Source organism: Orbicella faveolata, unplaced genomic scaffold (genome assembly GCF_042242905.1).
Source record: "Orbicella faveolata isolate gen_17 unplaced genomic scaffold, um_ofav_v1 contig_2, whole genome shotgun sequence".
Classification (NCBI taxonomy): domain Eukaryota; kingdom Metazoa; phylum Cnidaria; class Anthozoa; order Scleractinia; family Merulinidae; genus Orbicella; species Orbicella faveolata.
This window is the reverse complement of record NW_028301547.1, coordinates 21,316,654-21,332,500: the sequence shown is the minus strand read 5'-3', so window position 1 is coordinate 21,332,500 and position 15,847 is coordinate 21,316,654. Positions and strand designations below refer to the sequence as shown.

General features: G+C 40.2%; 1 protein-coding gene and 1 pseudogene across 2 annotated transcripts in view; one reads left to right on the top strand and one right to left on the bottom strand.

Annotated features, from left to right (window-relative positions):
* LOC110043772 (uncharacterized) overlaps positions 1-7,228 on the top strand; it is a 9,072-nt pseudogene extending 1,844 nt beyond the window's left edge. The window contains exons 3-8 of the transcript XR_016207416.1: positions 1-225; positions 934-996; positions 1,595-1,692; positions 2,716-2,913; positions 5,041-5,443; positions 5,852-7,228. The exon at positions 1-225 is cut by the window's left edge and continues 91 nt beyond it. The product of XR_016207416.1 is annotated as an uncharacterized LOC110043772 (transcript). The remainder of the gene's footprint in view (positions 226-933; positions 997-1,594; positions 1,693-2,715; positions 2,914-5,040; positions 5,444-5,851) is intronic.
* Positions 1-15,847, bottom strand: part of LOC110065975 (winged helix repair factor 1-like) — a 162,502-nt gene that overhangs the window by 111,551 nt on the left and 35,104 nt on the right. The window lies entirely within an intron of this gene.

Genomic DNA, 15,847 nt, shown 5'->3' with positions numbered 1-15,847 from the left:
TTCCATCGCATGCTCGTTTATTTACTCTCCTGGTCCCTGTCAACGTTCCTATGATTTACAATGCAACCCTACGGCTAGTCAAGGAGCTAGAGGATCATAGTGTTGTGTGTGATGAAATTCTCTTCAGCATTAAAACTAATCTCCCGGGAGGAGGCTTTTCTCGATATTACCAAAATGGGAATGTACTCTATATCGATTATCCTCTTCCTAAAATAAAACTTACAGGTCAGTGGTTTTACAATTATTAGCATTACTTACGTATGCCCAGTGGGGCGGATACAGGATTTTAGAGAAGGGGTTCGAGGCACAGACCCGCCCCGCCTTCCCCTAGATCCGCCCCAGATACCTGTATCTCTCCATTTAATAAGGCACATAAGACTTTGTCATTCTCCTTCCACTTCGATTTGCTGCTAGAGCTCCGATAGTAGCCCATGACTGACACCCAACTGCGTGCTTTTCTTCTTAATCATTTTCCTCCATGTTGTTTTGGGTTGGCCTGGTCTAAACAGCTCGACCTTAGCACCACCATAATCATTATAGCGGTTTTCTGATGCCTGGAAATGCCTCTCATGTCTGGAAAGCAATTATTTTTTTCCTTTGCTGTTCTGTTTCGCAAGCTCTCAAATTTTGAAAACAAAGGCTTAAACAATTCACTTGAAGCCGTTGTCTTCTTAGTGATAGTCTATTCAGGTTAAAGACAAAAACCAACAGCAATTTACCTGAGGAGATTTTCTCGCGCTTGCCATCTGTCATTTATATATTTTCCCGGGCTTGTCACCGGCTGAACACTTTCCCACACTGGGCACGTACGGCGGTAAGGTTCACTGATGAACTCCCATGTTTGGTAGTCACAAAAAAAATAGAAAGGAATTGAGTTTCTTTAGTCACAGGCGGATGTTTTTTCATTACATTATTTCCTACTTTGGTAAATAGGAGTGATGAAGTACCCCTTTACTTGGAATACGATTATGCATTTCGAGGATCTGGCAGAAAATGGTGAGCGCAGTATAAAATGTAGCCTAATGAAGACTACTACAGGTCAGCTTAAAATGTCACACTACATTATGACTCCAACTTCCAACTTCGCACATCCCAATCCCTTGGGTATTTCTCTTTTGTGAGGAAAATGTTGCAAATGCCCAAAGTTGGGGCTTAACTATTTAATCAAAGGAATCCCCTCAACGGAGCTTCCGAAATACTGGAAATTCCCAACCCATGTCCATTTTTCTGATGGGAACAACAGTGCTCACAAAATAAGTACATTATAACAAGAGCACATTTCTCTTGATGCCCATACATTTCTGTTTGACTACCAGTGATAAGTTATGACACAGGTTTGAAATCGCTAGAGCACCCTGAATTTAATAATGACAGCATGTTTCTATTCTTGGTTTGTTTTTCTCTCGCGGTTCTGAGCACCTTTGCCCAACTGACAGATTGCTTGGAACCATTATGCATTCATTTCAGTGCTACATTTTGGAGCTCGTTGGTACATTAGGCCCCTGTGTTATGTTGCCTTGGAAGGGTTATAATAAGAATTTTGTGTTAAAGGATAGAAATTGATTAATGCCAAGGTTTTTTTTTACTCATGTAGGGCAATTTTCGCTTTATCGACGGCACAGAAAGCTACTGGAAAGGTGGGCCAAAACAAGGCCGCAGTATCAAGATCTAGTCGCCATGACACTGCTCGAGGTGAGCCCAAAATGGTTCTTCTTTTCGAACCGATTTGAAAGAATATCACGGATAATAAACTATTATTAAGCAGCAGCCATAACTACTGATTTTAAGGGGAAATAAATGTTTTACCTTGTTGTAGACGCGGTGCTCTTGATGAGCGGGAATGAGCCCTGGCTGGGGTGGAGCCCTCACCAGAGTTGAGCCCTGGCCAGGTTTGGGCCCCTACCGGCGTCGGTCGCGCCCTCACTGGAGTCGAGCCGTGGCCGGGATCGAGCCCTCACCAGTCAAACCCTGGCCAGGATTCAGCCCTTGCTGGAGTCAAGCCCCGGCCGGGATGGAGCCCTCACTGGAGTCAAGCTCTTGCCGGGATCGTGCTCTTGCTGAAGTTGAGCCCTGTCCAGGGTCGAGCCCTTGCAGGAATTGAGCCCTTGCCAGAGTCAAGCCCTGGCTGGGATTGAGCCCTCGGCGGGAATCGACCCCTCGCCGGGGTTGACCCCTTGTCGGCGATGAGCCCTGTCCAGGGTCGAGCCCTCACCAGGATCGAGCCCTCGCCAGAGTCAAGCCCTTGCCAGGATCGAGCCCTCGCCAGAGTTAAGCCCTCACCAGGATCAAGCCCTCACCGAAGTCGAACCCTGTCCGGAGTCTAGCCCTCGCCGGAGTATAGTTTGTTAAAATGTAACTGGAAAAATAGCGAAACCACACGCTGGACCATTACATGCTCAAAATGTATTATTTTTTGAGTCTCTGATCCAAGAAAAACAAATACTCTTTTTCCTTTATGGTTAGTTATTGCAATCAGCTTTTAGGCTTGGCTAAATCTATACTATACCCTGAAAGGTACCGCAAAAGCTCCCGCTGTGGAACTTTTGAGGCTGAAGACCCTAAGAGATACCAATACCACTTTCTTGACCCCTAAAAGGTACGACGAGGACCCCTGTCCTTTTCAAGAAGAAGTTCCCCTCGGGACAAGTACCCGACAGGGAGGTAACTAGATTAATGGAAGCGTTAAAGAATGTGCTTTTGAACATCTCTTTGTAGGAAGGTGTAGCTTGTTTAATCCAACACAGACTCGAGGAGGCAGTCAACCTTGCCAAACGAGCCTGCCGCTTGTCTTCGTACTACAGCTGTATGAATGACCGTGCCATCCGGGGTTACGCATTTGCTGTATATGCTGCCGCTGATAGATTTGCTGGCAATCAAGATGGTGCCAAAGAGCACATCGTCAAGGCGTTGGAGGTGAGATTTGATTGAATGTCAGTCTTCTTACCTGCAGATCAAAGAAAGCCTAGCAATAATTGTGTGATATTTTAGAACCGTGTTTAAGACTTTTCAAGGATTTTATCAATGGCATTTTTCGCCAGAATCAAGCATAAAATGTGTTTAGGCAGGGAAAAACACAACTAATATAATCTATCAATAATCTCTTGAGCATTGAAGGACTTGTCTACAAAAGTCAAGGAGTTATTGGTAAAAACTTAACGACGTTTCAAAAACGAAACCTACCGTATATATGTCATTTCAAGGTCTTTTCATTCAAGGACAAGGCAATTTTTCAAGGGGTATTCAAGGCCTTTGAGAACCTTAACTAACCTACATGTATACTGTTGATAGAGAATACGTTTTACAAATCACTTGGGACTTCGTTTTATCGAGGTTCCTCTGTATCTGGTTGGACAAAAGTCTCGTTCATATTCAGAACAGGACTCAAAGGTGTCTCGAAACAGTTTATTCTGGACCATTCCAATCATTTTCAATCAGCTATTAAACAGTCTTCCCTTAATCGGATCGACCTGAAAATTACACCAGAGATTGGAAATGGATTGAAGGTATAAAGTAATTCTTAAGGCAATCGATATTTCCATGGAAGTGATAAACCAAAAAACAGATCGGTAAAATATGAATTGCGTGAACCAGATGTGATATGTAAAAGCAAATACCAGTGCCTTAAATTATGGTGTATGGCAAATAGAACATGTAGAATACACAATAATCAAAAAAAAAAAAGTGTAACTATGTGTGATCTCGAGTAATTCGCAAACACATTACAAATTATACTTTTGCATCATCACAATAAATAAGACTACAGTTGAACACTATGTTTATGGCACCGCTTCATGTTTTGAAGCCATGGAAGTTTTGTTGACTTTCTTTTTCGCGATCTCAAGAACGAGGGGCCTACAAAGGGGGACCTACAAGACATATTTTCACTAATAAAAACCTAAAGATAATGGTCTCGATTTTTTTTGAAAGTGCACTGAAGCTACAAAAGCATGATACAATGAATTACGCATGTCAAATTGGAAAAGTCTGGCAGATTTTCAAATTCTGAAGTCGTATCGTACAGAAATTGTAAAAAAAAAAAAAACAAAACAAAAAAAAAACAAAACAGGAAATAGATTTGCCCTCCCTTTCTCAAACTCAAACTTAATAATTCATCAAGTTTAAACAAAGAAAATCATGACCGTTGTTTGGATATCTGATCTTGATTAGCGTAGATTTTTTACTATTTTATTTCTCGGTTTTCTCCATAATTTTAGTTTGATTGAGAAGGTATATCAAACAAATACTCCGCTGCGCATCGTATTTTCTCCTCCCTTCTCGGTTTGGAAATGCTTACTGCGCACGCAAATTCACACGCTACGTCATGCGTCGAGTGTGCGCGAGTGTGCGCATTTGTAATAAAATAAACCATGGTAGCGCAGATGGCCATTGCTATAGCTTTGCCGGGATTTAACTGGACGTTCGGTGACCCCTATTTTTCTTTTTGATGGATCATTTTCTCTACCAATTTTCTTTGTTTAACGAAAAAGTGAAGAAATTCTACCGATTATGAATTTTTTGGCAAAATGCCCCATCGAATCCCGTTCTTCGTTCATCTGTGCGGCGGTTTCACATGCCTCTTGACGGGTGAAGTTTAATTTTTGAAAACTTTGGCAAGATTTGGAATTATTAACGCAACGGATTCACTTATACAAAATATTGCTAGGATAGTTTGTCTACGTTGATTCATCTTTGATATCTTAGGCTAAAAACCCTAGAGACCATGCTGATTTACGCGCGCCAATTTTTCAAAATCAGACTAGTTTTCCACACGCTTTATCTCTAAAACGAAATCCGTGCCCAATTTTTGTTTCGTATCTGAAACCAGTGATTCATTATCTGTCCGCGGCAGAAGTTTGAAGAAAATATATCGAGTAGAACATTTTCGCGCCAACGTCTTTAATCTTTATCTTGGTGATGTAGGAACATTTCGTGTATGAGAGAACGTACTCAGTCATAATTTAGCGCTGCTTTGACCAAAAATTCAGCAATAATGACGTCAAAGTGTCCCTTCGAGTCTTTTACATGTTTAATACGCCATAGATATTTGAACCAATGGAACCATCTACTTACACATCAATGGCGCTCTACAACATCGGGGCCATAACCATGGAAAGATCCGCCAGTGTGGGAGTGAGTGATGTTGAAATAAGGGACGCAGAGTGTTTCCTGGAGAAGGCAGCACAACACTGGAGTCATCAACGACTAAACACGACAGCCCGCATGCTTCCTCGAAAATATAACAGATTGATCTCCCTTTATCTCAAGTCCTCACCAAACGGCGCACCCGACCTGAACATTGCGGTATCCCAAGACAACCTAACCCGTGCTGGCGCCATAATCACTCAATATCATAGCCTGTTATCTCGCAGTTCGAATTGGATGAACAGTACTTTTTACCTTGGTAAGACAGACTACTGCATCAGGTCAGGGGATATCGACGGTGGTAAGTCGCAGTTATCAGTTAGTCAGTAATTATCTTGTGTATCCTTGTCAACACAACCTCCACCACGAATACATTCGATTTCAGATCAATTAAGCTGGTATTTCTAAACTGATTTCTCGGTTAATTAGGTGACTGACCGACTGACTGACCGACTGACCGACTGACCGGTTTATTGTCAGACTGACTCACAAACTCACTCGCTCATGGACTGACCGATTGACTGCTTTCTGTCTAGCATACTAACTTATCAATTGATTGATTAGTTCATTTGTTACATGTAAGTGACAACAGAAGCGTATCACCTCGATATCCTTCTGGTGACAATGATTGATTGACCTCCGACCGACGACCGACTGCTACCGGACCGACGAACACATCACATGGACACCCACATAATCTTTTTTGCAGGTCTCACGGCTGCCCAACAAGCTCTGGATATTTCTCTGCAGTCCAAATTTGTAAGAGAGACAACAGGAGCAATAGAACGAATAAATCTACTAAGGGAGCTTGATGACCTCAGACGACGACCACCAGAATTGCCTGACCGCCTGTAGACACTATTCATCCCATAATGTGGGGGTGAAGTTCAATCTGGAAGTAAAAGGACGATCTCACTATGACATTCTTGTGTGGAATACCTGTGGTATCCCACCGTATTGTCAACGGCTCCTGTCCGTTAATGCAAATGAGTTTGTATCCCATACATGTACCCTTTGGGTACCTAGTTTTATTCACAGTAATCGTGACAACAGTCGACTGATCGGAGAAGTTTATAACGTGCCACAACGAACGTTATTGACAAGTCACTCGACATTGGCGAGCTTTAGTCAAGCCTCGGCGGCAACGGCAACAGAAAAGTCACTAACAAAAACGGAGTGGCAATGCGCAAGCGTAATAAATATTGCCGAGTTAATTTCTTTAGCCTTCCTATGCAACGCGAACTCATCAAATTCCTTGTATTTCAGTAAAGAACGTGGACCACAATATCCACGAAAGCCAGGACATTTTTTAAACTGACCGTCTTTCATGTGGACTGAGACCAACAGATGCACCGAAGATTTGCAGCTGATTGTCATCAGATTCCTAAGCAAAATTTAAAAAAAGGTTTTAGTCTACATTAGCCTTGGTGTTGCCGTCGTGATAGCTAGAGGTCGCTAATGTTCGGTAGCCGACTTTCTATAGACATTTGTTTCTCATTTTCCATGGTTTTGAAACTAAATGCTGCCTTTCTAATAAATGAATAGAATGAAGAAGGAGGCGTGGCCGAGTGGTTTAGGGAGCTGGGTTTGAAATCTGGAGGTTCCTGATTCAAATCGTTCTCCCTACCGCTATCTTGATTTGTTCTCGGTAGTCCCGAGTTCAACTCCTCGACCGCGTTGTGAAAATTTCCAACTGGTCAGCCTCCTACCAGTTAGGATTCTTAATAGTTGTTGTTCCATTGGCAATATTTGTTTACTTATTTACCGTGTCCCCAATTTGCATAATGTTTCTGAAAAAACCCAACAACAGGGAAGCAAAGACAATTGTAAAATAATGACAACAGAAAAGGCTATAGTCTGTTTTGCAAGAAATGCAAATATTATTAATCTTTATTTATTTTATTTATGGTATTAATATATTAGTTTGGACCACTCTATATGATACTAATTTTAAACTGATGTATTTATTTCAATCACCATAAAAAAGTTCGGACGTGTACAAAATATTCTTAATATAATTGAATATTCTTTGGAGTGACACTGATTTTCCTGCACTGTCATAATTAAACTTATTTCATTGTTCAAACCGGTGCAGTTTTGTTTTCTCATTCCAACTTACCGTTTTTTGATCGCCAGGAAAAGAACTACCCGCTTTTTGGTTCCAAAAGATACAACGCAGTTTCCATGAATCATCAGTCTTGAAACGAATCGCCGTAAATTACTATGAGTAATTCGAAAAAGAAAAAAGTTCTTACGTTAAGGTTAATACCTGTACGAGGTTATAGCGGAGCTCCGGCGGCCCGAAGGGTCACTAAGCGGAGCCCCATGAAAAGGAAACCCAAGAATAGGTTTTCTCATAGTTATCATGGCTAGCGGTATTGGTGGTGGGCGAGTGCGCACGACGACGGCGGCGACGATGGAGTCGCGCAAGATGGCCGCCATATTCCAGGTCATAGGTTCATAGCTTAATTAATAACACAAACAGCGGTGATAAGCATTTTAAAAACATGCATTTTGTGAACTTGACCTTTCGTATGCTAGTCAACATACATTTTCCCAATCTTTTTTTAAAAGCTATTTATACTGTATTAAATCTCCCAATGTAAAAATCATTGCAATCCCAGCAACTAGCTTTATAAATGACTTTGGATAATTGTGATCAGTTGCGACGGTCCTTGTATGGAAAAAAGGATTTGATGCGCCGGGTGTTTTGAAAAATCACTTTGACATTTACAAAGAAGTAGAAACAATTAACACAAGATTTCAGACGCTTGGTAATATAATTGTTATGGAGACCTATATAAGGTAATAAAACAATAACATCTTTTTGGGGGACTGTCTCTATGAGTTCATTTGGCTTGTTCTTGTTCTTGTTCAGGACATCATTGATATTAAGAGTGATGATGCGCTGAGGGTAACTATTTTGCAGCAGACGTCTTTTGAGATCCTCGACAGCATATTGCAACAATGAAGCGGTGGAGCAAATACGGAAGCATCGATAGGTTAGCGTGCGGATAAGGTTGATTTTGTATTTGTGTGGTGTAAATGAATCCCATTTGGTATAGAATCCAGTATCAGCCTTATCCGCGTTTATAGCGTCCTTCTTTCATATTGGACATCCCTTTTATTGTCAATTGACACCTTTCAAAACAAAGTATCTATTGACCAATATCACGTGACCATATCGCGGGCTCAAGTTTAGATCTCAACGAGGTCACGTGTTTTTTGAAATTCACCGTTGACCAGGTGCTCGTTTTATATTGTATCGCGGGCTCATGTCAGGTTAACTCGTAAACAGGGCCGGGTTGTTCGGAAGTCGGTAAATGTTAACCCAAGATTAAAAGTTAACTGACGCATAAATTTGTCTTGTATACAAACGTTTTTCACTGCTTTTTTTTGTGTATTTTGAGATAATTCAAATTCAAAACAGAAAGCAAAACAATATACAGAAAACCTCACCGCAAAGTTGCAAAACTCAATTCAAAATTCTCGTGTATCCTGGGTTGGTTTAATCGGGCTTTGAACTACCCGGCCCAGAACCGGAGCTCCGCTTTCAGGCTTGGTTAAATCTATATATTACGCTGATCATACGTGAAACACAAGCGCAAGTATTGTTCACGCGAATACATGTAAAGTAAGTACAAGTGATATGCTTCTGGTACAAGCAATGTCTACTATTGTAATGCAAGCGTAAGGAACGATAAGCACGCGTGGAGATTACGTTTTCTTTTGTGTGTTTAACTCTAACCACTAACCCTTTAACCCCTAACCCTAGCCTCATGTTTGCTTATTTTACTCCAAAATACCATGTTTGCTTATTTAGAGGCTAAGGTCGCTGAACAGGTCTAAAATACACTTTTTAAATACAAGAAGCACAATGTGCAAAGAAACTAATGTTTAAACAGATTTCAGAAGATTATCTTTAGTGATTGGGAATAGTTCTGTAGAAGTCATCCTTTCTTGATCAGTAACAGTACGGCAGCCTTCGGTCTGCTGCCAGAACGATAAAGACGATGATGATGATTTTATTCATATTGCGAGAAGGCAATTAAACTGACTAAAAGCCGGCCATTCACCAAAAAAAATAAATTAATAACTGTTAGTGATCGAGGAAGAACTGCAGTATTATTTTAAATTTAACCGAATGTGGATGCAAGGTAAGACAGTTACCAGACTGCATTACTAACAGATCATCCGATCTCAAGGGAAAAAAATCAAAAGAATCTGACAATAGAAACTTTAGAACTATACTCTTTGAAAGCACGATTTTTATAAGAACTTTTGGGCTGACATTGATTTAAATTTCAAAATCATGCCAAGAATGATCATGCCACCTTAGTCTTTCGACAATTTTTTGAAAGAACAGCATTGCACTAACTGGTGAACTCTGATAAAATGTAAAACTCGAGTCTATACAGTACAATAAACACATGCTTTCAGGGACATAATCAGTGAAGCTGATATAGACGGCGAGTTTGTCTAATTGCACAGATCCTTGTAGAATATCTTTTAACAACTTTCAGACTAAAAGCAGCAAAAAGAAAGTAATAACATTCAGTCTCAGTCCGAAATTGGACGTTCTTACAAAAAGCGTGTTCATTACCTCTGGTGGAATTCTACTGGCGGGAAGTAACTATGTCAGTTTCCTTTTGTGAACAGACTATACCCAAGACGTTTTTTTTTTCTTGCTAAGCTTTCTACTACCAAAGCGAAAAAGCAAACGCGAGCATTCGCGACTCACATTTCATTGAAAAAATCCCAGCGAAGCAAACCTCTGATGTCAAAATAGACAACTACACCACCCATCAAATTTCCGGTTTAAAATCTCCTTAATTTGTCTGTTTTTGCCGATGGAAAATGTTTGAGAAGTTTTATCGGTTAAAAGTTACATGTTATTTGTGTTTATTATCAATATTTTCCTATGGAGGAGACTTAAGTATTCTTGTTTTTTTTTTTTTTTTTAATTATTTTTTTTACTTTTTACTTATTTATTTATTTATTTTTTTTATATTATTCATTTAAGGTTCCAGACCGACATTTCGATTTTCCCTAGCACCGACTGCAGCCTGTACAACAGGTTCATGACCACCCGTCTGTCTTGTGGGAGATGCAGGCGGATTTGGCGGCCTGACTCTTAGCACTTTCCAATAGAGAATAGGATAAGTCACGTATGTAAAATGCACCAATGCAACAGTCAACAGGTGGGCAGTTTTTACCCCTGTTTCTTCAAGTTCTCCGCCATTGAACCCATGAGCAATTGTAACGGGAACTCGGAACAACAGGAAAATACAACACAGCTGCAAGGTCAACTAGGTCACCATTTTCTCTCGGCGTCTATGCAAGGAAATTGAAGGATTTACCCTTGACGACCGGAATGCGCTAATGATTCGAAAGAAAGTTGCAGTGACGATCACCACGGTAACCTTGTCCAGTTGAAAAACAAGAGTGAATATGAGTCAATGGTGAAAGCAATGCCTAATATATGGGGGGAGCGGTATCTACCTGTTATACGTGTAAAGATGCATACAGACGGTTCATTTCTAATCGATATAGCGAGGACAGCAGTTATTAACGCTCAAATCCAAATCACTACAATGATTTTCTTCACGTTTCTCGTCGTAACACGTCGATTAAAGGGTCGTACAACACAGTTGTGACGATCAAACACCAATAGCCACAGATTCAGAGCGTTAACTACCCAGACATACCCCGAAGGGAAACCAACTTTGCAAAATACCTCGGCGACTGAAAAGTCCTGAATTTGAAAACAATTAACAGCCGTCTTGATCAGTATTAGCATTTGTGTGCTAAACAACGCCGAGAAAGTTCCGATCACAGCGAGGCTACCGACAAAATAGTGCGGCACTTTTCGAAGGTCTTGTCGCTTATGAAGACGCTGGCGTTGGAAAACGTTCCCGCCAAAGTGCAGATTCCCTCGAAAGTGATAACGGCGATGGCAAGATATTCTGGCACTTGTGTGATAAAAGTCCTGTTTGCAATAGAGACATTTCCCTCCAGGCCTGTCCAGTTCTTTATGATCGATGATGAAGTGTGTTCAAGCATGCACCTTTCTGTTGCGTGGGAAATGCTGCCCAGTTTCTCGCCCTTGTTCAGAATCTCAGAATCCGTTAGTTCCACTTTGATAGGTGATTCAGTATAAACAAGGTAATCCGTTAAGATTGTTTTTTTTTTTTAGTTAGATCCTTGTGAAATTCGCTTACCAGCAAGCGAATTTAAGACACCCTTCTATATACTGATGCTTTCATTGTGGTCCCAACAGCTTGTTGCTACACTGATATCGTAAATGTAGTTTCTCTTAGCAAGATCTTAACTGTTCTCAATTGTTTCCAGTGGCGGGATTATATATCATTTTAATATATGATTGCCGTTATTGTTCAAGGAACATTGATTTAATGATAGACTGAAGAAGTCGGAACTTAGTACTCAGTGGTTAAGCCCTTGGAACGATTTGGGAGGTTTCAGCTGTTACAATATTGAGAAAACAAAAAACCAAAAGTCCTGCATTATGTTTTATAACTCATTGTACATTAAATTATGCAAGACCCATCGAGAAAGTATACACTCGCTGCGCTGTTCGAGTGTCCTCACTGTAAAGTACCTTTCGTAAATAAAGTAGATTTTTTATAGCAAGATTGCGGTATATTCGTCAGTGCGTCAAGGTTTGCGTATCTTGAAAAATTTAGCCTAAATTTCAGTTAAAATTCGCCGTTTGTAACTCCGGCCGTGTCCATCTTCTCTATCCTCAACCATCCTTACTCCTTTAAGGTTTGTTATTATATAAGTCTTTGGTATTTTTATATCTTAGTAAACAACAGAGTGTAGAAGACAGAATTTGACAAAAAAAAATAAGTCTAACAGAGAGAAGAAATGGTACAAACAAATTATCACTGCGCAAATTTGTGGTAACAGAGAAAAAAAATAGACTCTTGAAGACTGAAAAATATTGAATGAGGAAGGAAAAAAAAAACTGGGCAGGTCTGTTATATGCAAATATTGATTGAATGTTTTACCAATTTAATTGTGATCGTGTTGATAGTTACTTTGGTAAGTGGCGGGTTTTAATAAGCAAAAGTAGATCACCGACATTTTTAGAAGTCCTGCGGCAAAACATTTTACCAAAAAGAGTTTCAAACTGATTTCATAAAATTTGAAAAAGTGGTCATCCAATATCTAGAAGGTTACTTTTAAAAACAATATCTGCTAGATCCCTTGAACAGAACAGACATGTATTGTCGGATTGAACGGTAACTGACAGAAATTATCAGTAAATTCATTTGATGACAGTTAGCGGAAAAGTAACAGCTGTTTAGCAAGCAGAGTAAAAGTCATTTGACAACGTTTAGCGGATGACACGTAACCAAACATAAGGCGATCATCATTGTGGTAAATGCATTTCATCAAAGTTAGCGGGAAGTAACTGTGCTCAGGCTCAAGTAATACTCCTGCGAAAGAAAGTACAATATAAGAATATAGCCAGTTTATTTTAATACACTAAACGATGTTAGATATTACTCTTCACAAGAGTAGTTAGGAAAACGGAGCTAGCTGACGAGGAAAACGATCCTGTCCGTCCTAGTACCACTCGTCATCGTCCTACTTTTTCGCCTCCGTTGGTACGCTTAGTTTGTTTCATTTTTAATAATATCTCTACTCATTAGTCCTTAATTGCTGCATGTTTTAATCGTAAACATCATTGTCAAACGTTAACACACAGTTATTTTCTACAGTTTCCGGGAAAGTTTTCATACTGACAATTGAGTCAAGTAATCATTGTTTGAAATATTCAGTATTGTAACATTTGACTGAGATTTGTCTAAATTTGTCCTTCCTTAATCTGTCAGAATGGTCTAAGAGTTACAGCTTAATGAAGAGGTCTGATGAATTTCTCGAAAAATTCAGTTTTATTGGAGAAACATTAACTTACAGTAACACCCGAATTATCACACAGGTTATTCGGGTATTAAATGGAAACTGAGTTGTAAAAACATTTAAGTTTATATGTTGTTTTCCTTTGCAGGTGGAGTGTATTGAGAAATGCATGGAGGAAGGGGAGCGATAAAGTCCGATGGCCTGTAGAGCAACTCCGTCCGGTCATGCTTCATGAACGCATAATTGAGACATGCGTAGTTCTTGTAGGGGATAAGTTACAAAGAAAGGGGAATAAAGCATTGAAAAAGTATCAAACTTGTGTATTTAATGAGCTACATGACTAGAACTACTAGATAATACGAGGTGTCAACTGACAGTATCACGGTTAACAAATCTCTTTACAAGTTCCACAAGGATCGTTACTTGGACCTCTCCTTTTTAGCTCGTAAGAGGCCCTTTGCACGACCCGGGCACATGGTACGGAGTTAATTATGTTGGGACGCAAGTTACACCGTGGGACTTTCAAAACAAAGGAAAGTCGGGCTGGACTGGTACGAGTTCCTTTGTTTTGGAAGTCCCACTGCATAACTTGCGTCCCAGCATAAATAATTCCGCCCCAGATTATGCAAATGATATGCGAATGAGCTGTCAGTCACTCATCTGTAGAGTCCCAGTTTTGATTTATTCTGTCAGCGGGTAATTAATGAACAAAAGTGTAGCTAGGCCTAGGAGTGATCAGATTATGCAAATGTCGAGACTTTCTTCGGAAACTGAATCTCCGTCAGAACTCATGCGCATTTTCGCTATATTTGGCCTAAATCCCTGTAACACTGAAGATTCATGATCGCAATTTGAGTAACAAAAAAAAAAAAGAAAAAAAAAAAAACACGTTTTATTGTTCCCTAATTCGCTAGGAAATTACAGTAATAGATCAATCGATCTACACGCACATTTTAACCGCTATAATAAAGTGTTGACAGTTGTAAGCTGTTCATGGGTAAGTTGACTTGATTCCCTCAAAAATCCGTTGGGAAGAACACAAAACAACTGAGCATGCGAGCGTGACTGTGAGTGTTAGTTGGGTCTTCCGAAACCCGCGCAACTAGCGGGCGCAGCATCGCCGCTCGCAGTTGACGCTCGGACGCTTTCTTGTTTTGCGTTCTTCCCCACGGATTTTCTACGAAACAAGAGATTGCTATTAGTCTAAATTCCCTGTGGATTTGTGTGGCTTGTTTTCATTCATTTTATGGCGCCAGACTCTTGTGTGATAATCTTCTGGTTGCACACCACAGGGGCTCATCGAATCCATTTAGGGGACGAATAAAGATCGACGAAGTTTAACTTAGTGGCGCCCGTTTATAGTGTCAAATATGCAGTCATTTGATAGGTCAGGAACCAAGAAATATTCGGGAATTAGTCGAAGCTATAAGGTAGTGCGGCTGGATGCTCCCAAGAATTTCCGAATTCACTCGACTGTCCAGACCCTGTGATGTTTTGGCTCCAAATCTCGCACAAGATGACCGCGTATTGAGAATTCAAACTGGCAGCCACAAAACGAAATCGCGTCTGTAAAATTAACCTTTATTTTATTACTTGGGCCTCCGTAGGAAAACCCGAGTCTAAGAATTTTTAATGCAAGCCGTTTTGTCTTGGTCGCCCAATGGGGGTCATGTTGCCAGGTGGTGATAGCGGAGAGCGCGAAAACTGGGGATAAAAATTGCAACAGCTTGTTCACTCTTTGAAAACAACATAACTTATAGAAGGCTGTGTTCGCCAAGAAAGCTTCGAAAGGATCTTCCGTTATACACACATCTCACATACAAAGATGTCGAGCGTTTTCGGAACGGGTCGGGCCATGAATTCTAAACCCCACAACTATAGGAACAGAACCACATGTATACATAGAAATAGAAAGCTATTTAACTCGTTTTTCATGGTCAACATGGCTAGTGGCGTGGATCACGGGCGCGTGCGCCCAACGATGACGTCGCGCAACATGGTGGCCATACTCCAGCTAACAGGTCGACCGAGGCATGCAGCCTTGGTTTACACCTTACATATTTGGTATTGGACAATCATGTTATGGTCAATTGACAGCTGCCTAAACAGTATTACGGGACCATATCGCTGGCTCGGGTTTAGGGCTCATCAATGTCACGTATTTTTATAGTTGACCGCTGACCAAGCATTAGTTTTCGATTTGATCGCTGGCTCATGTCAAGTTAACTTGTTACTCAGGGCCGGGCTGTTCGGAAGGCATACAAATGTTTTTCATTGAGTTGTGTTTTGTGCATTTGAGATTATTGAAACTCAAAACAGAAGGCCAAACAATGTAAACAGTAAACCTCTGCGCAAAGTTACAAAACTGAAATCAAAATTCTCTCTTATCTTGGGTTAGTTTAATCGGGCTTTGAACAACCCGACCCAGGAGCCCCGATTTGAGGCTTGGCTACTGAAATCTATATATTACTAGTTCTCATGAGATAACACATGAACCATATGTGTGTTCAAACTACTGGCTTAACAACAAACCATGAAGCTAAGACGAATACTTCACTTTGAAAAATAAATGTATGTAATAATAATAATAATAATAATAATAATAATAATAATAATAATATTAACTTTATTTGCGTGTCTAGTCTTCTAGCTAGCCTTAAGCTTACTAATCGGGGACACTGTTAAAATTAAAATATAATATAAGTATAAAAACATTTCTGGTTTATTTATATTGGAGTGAATAAGACCAGGATGAGTTTGGTCCTCTTATTATGCAGTTTCTCGCCATTGAGATCCCAGTGTTAGTTTTCAGGCA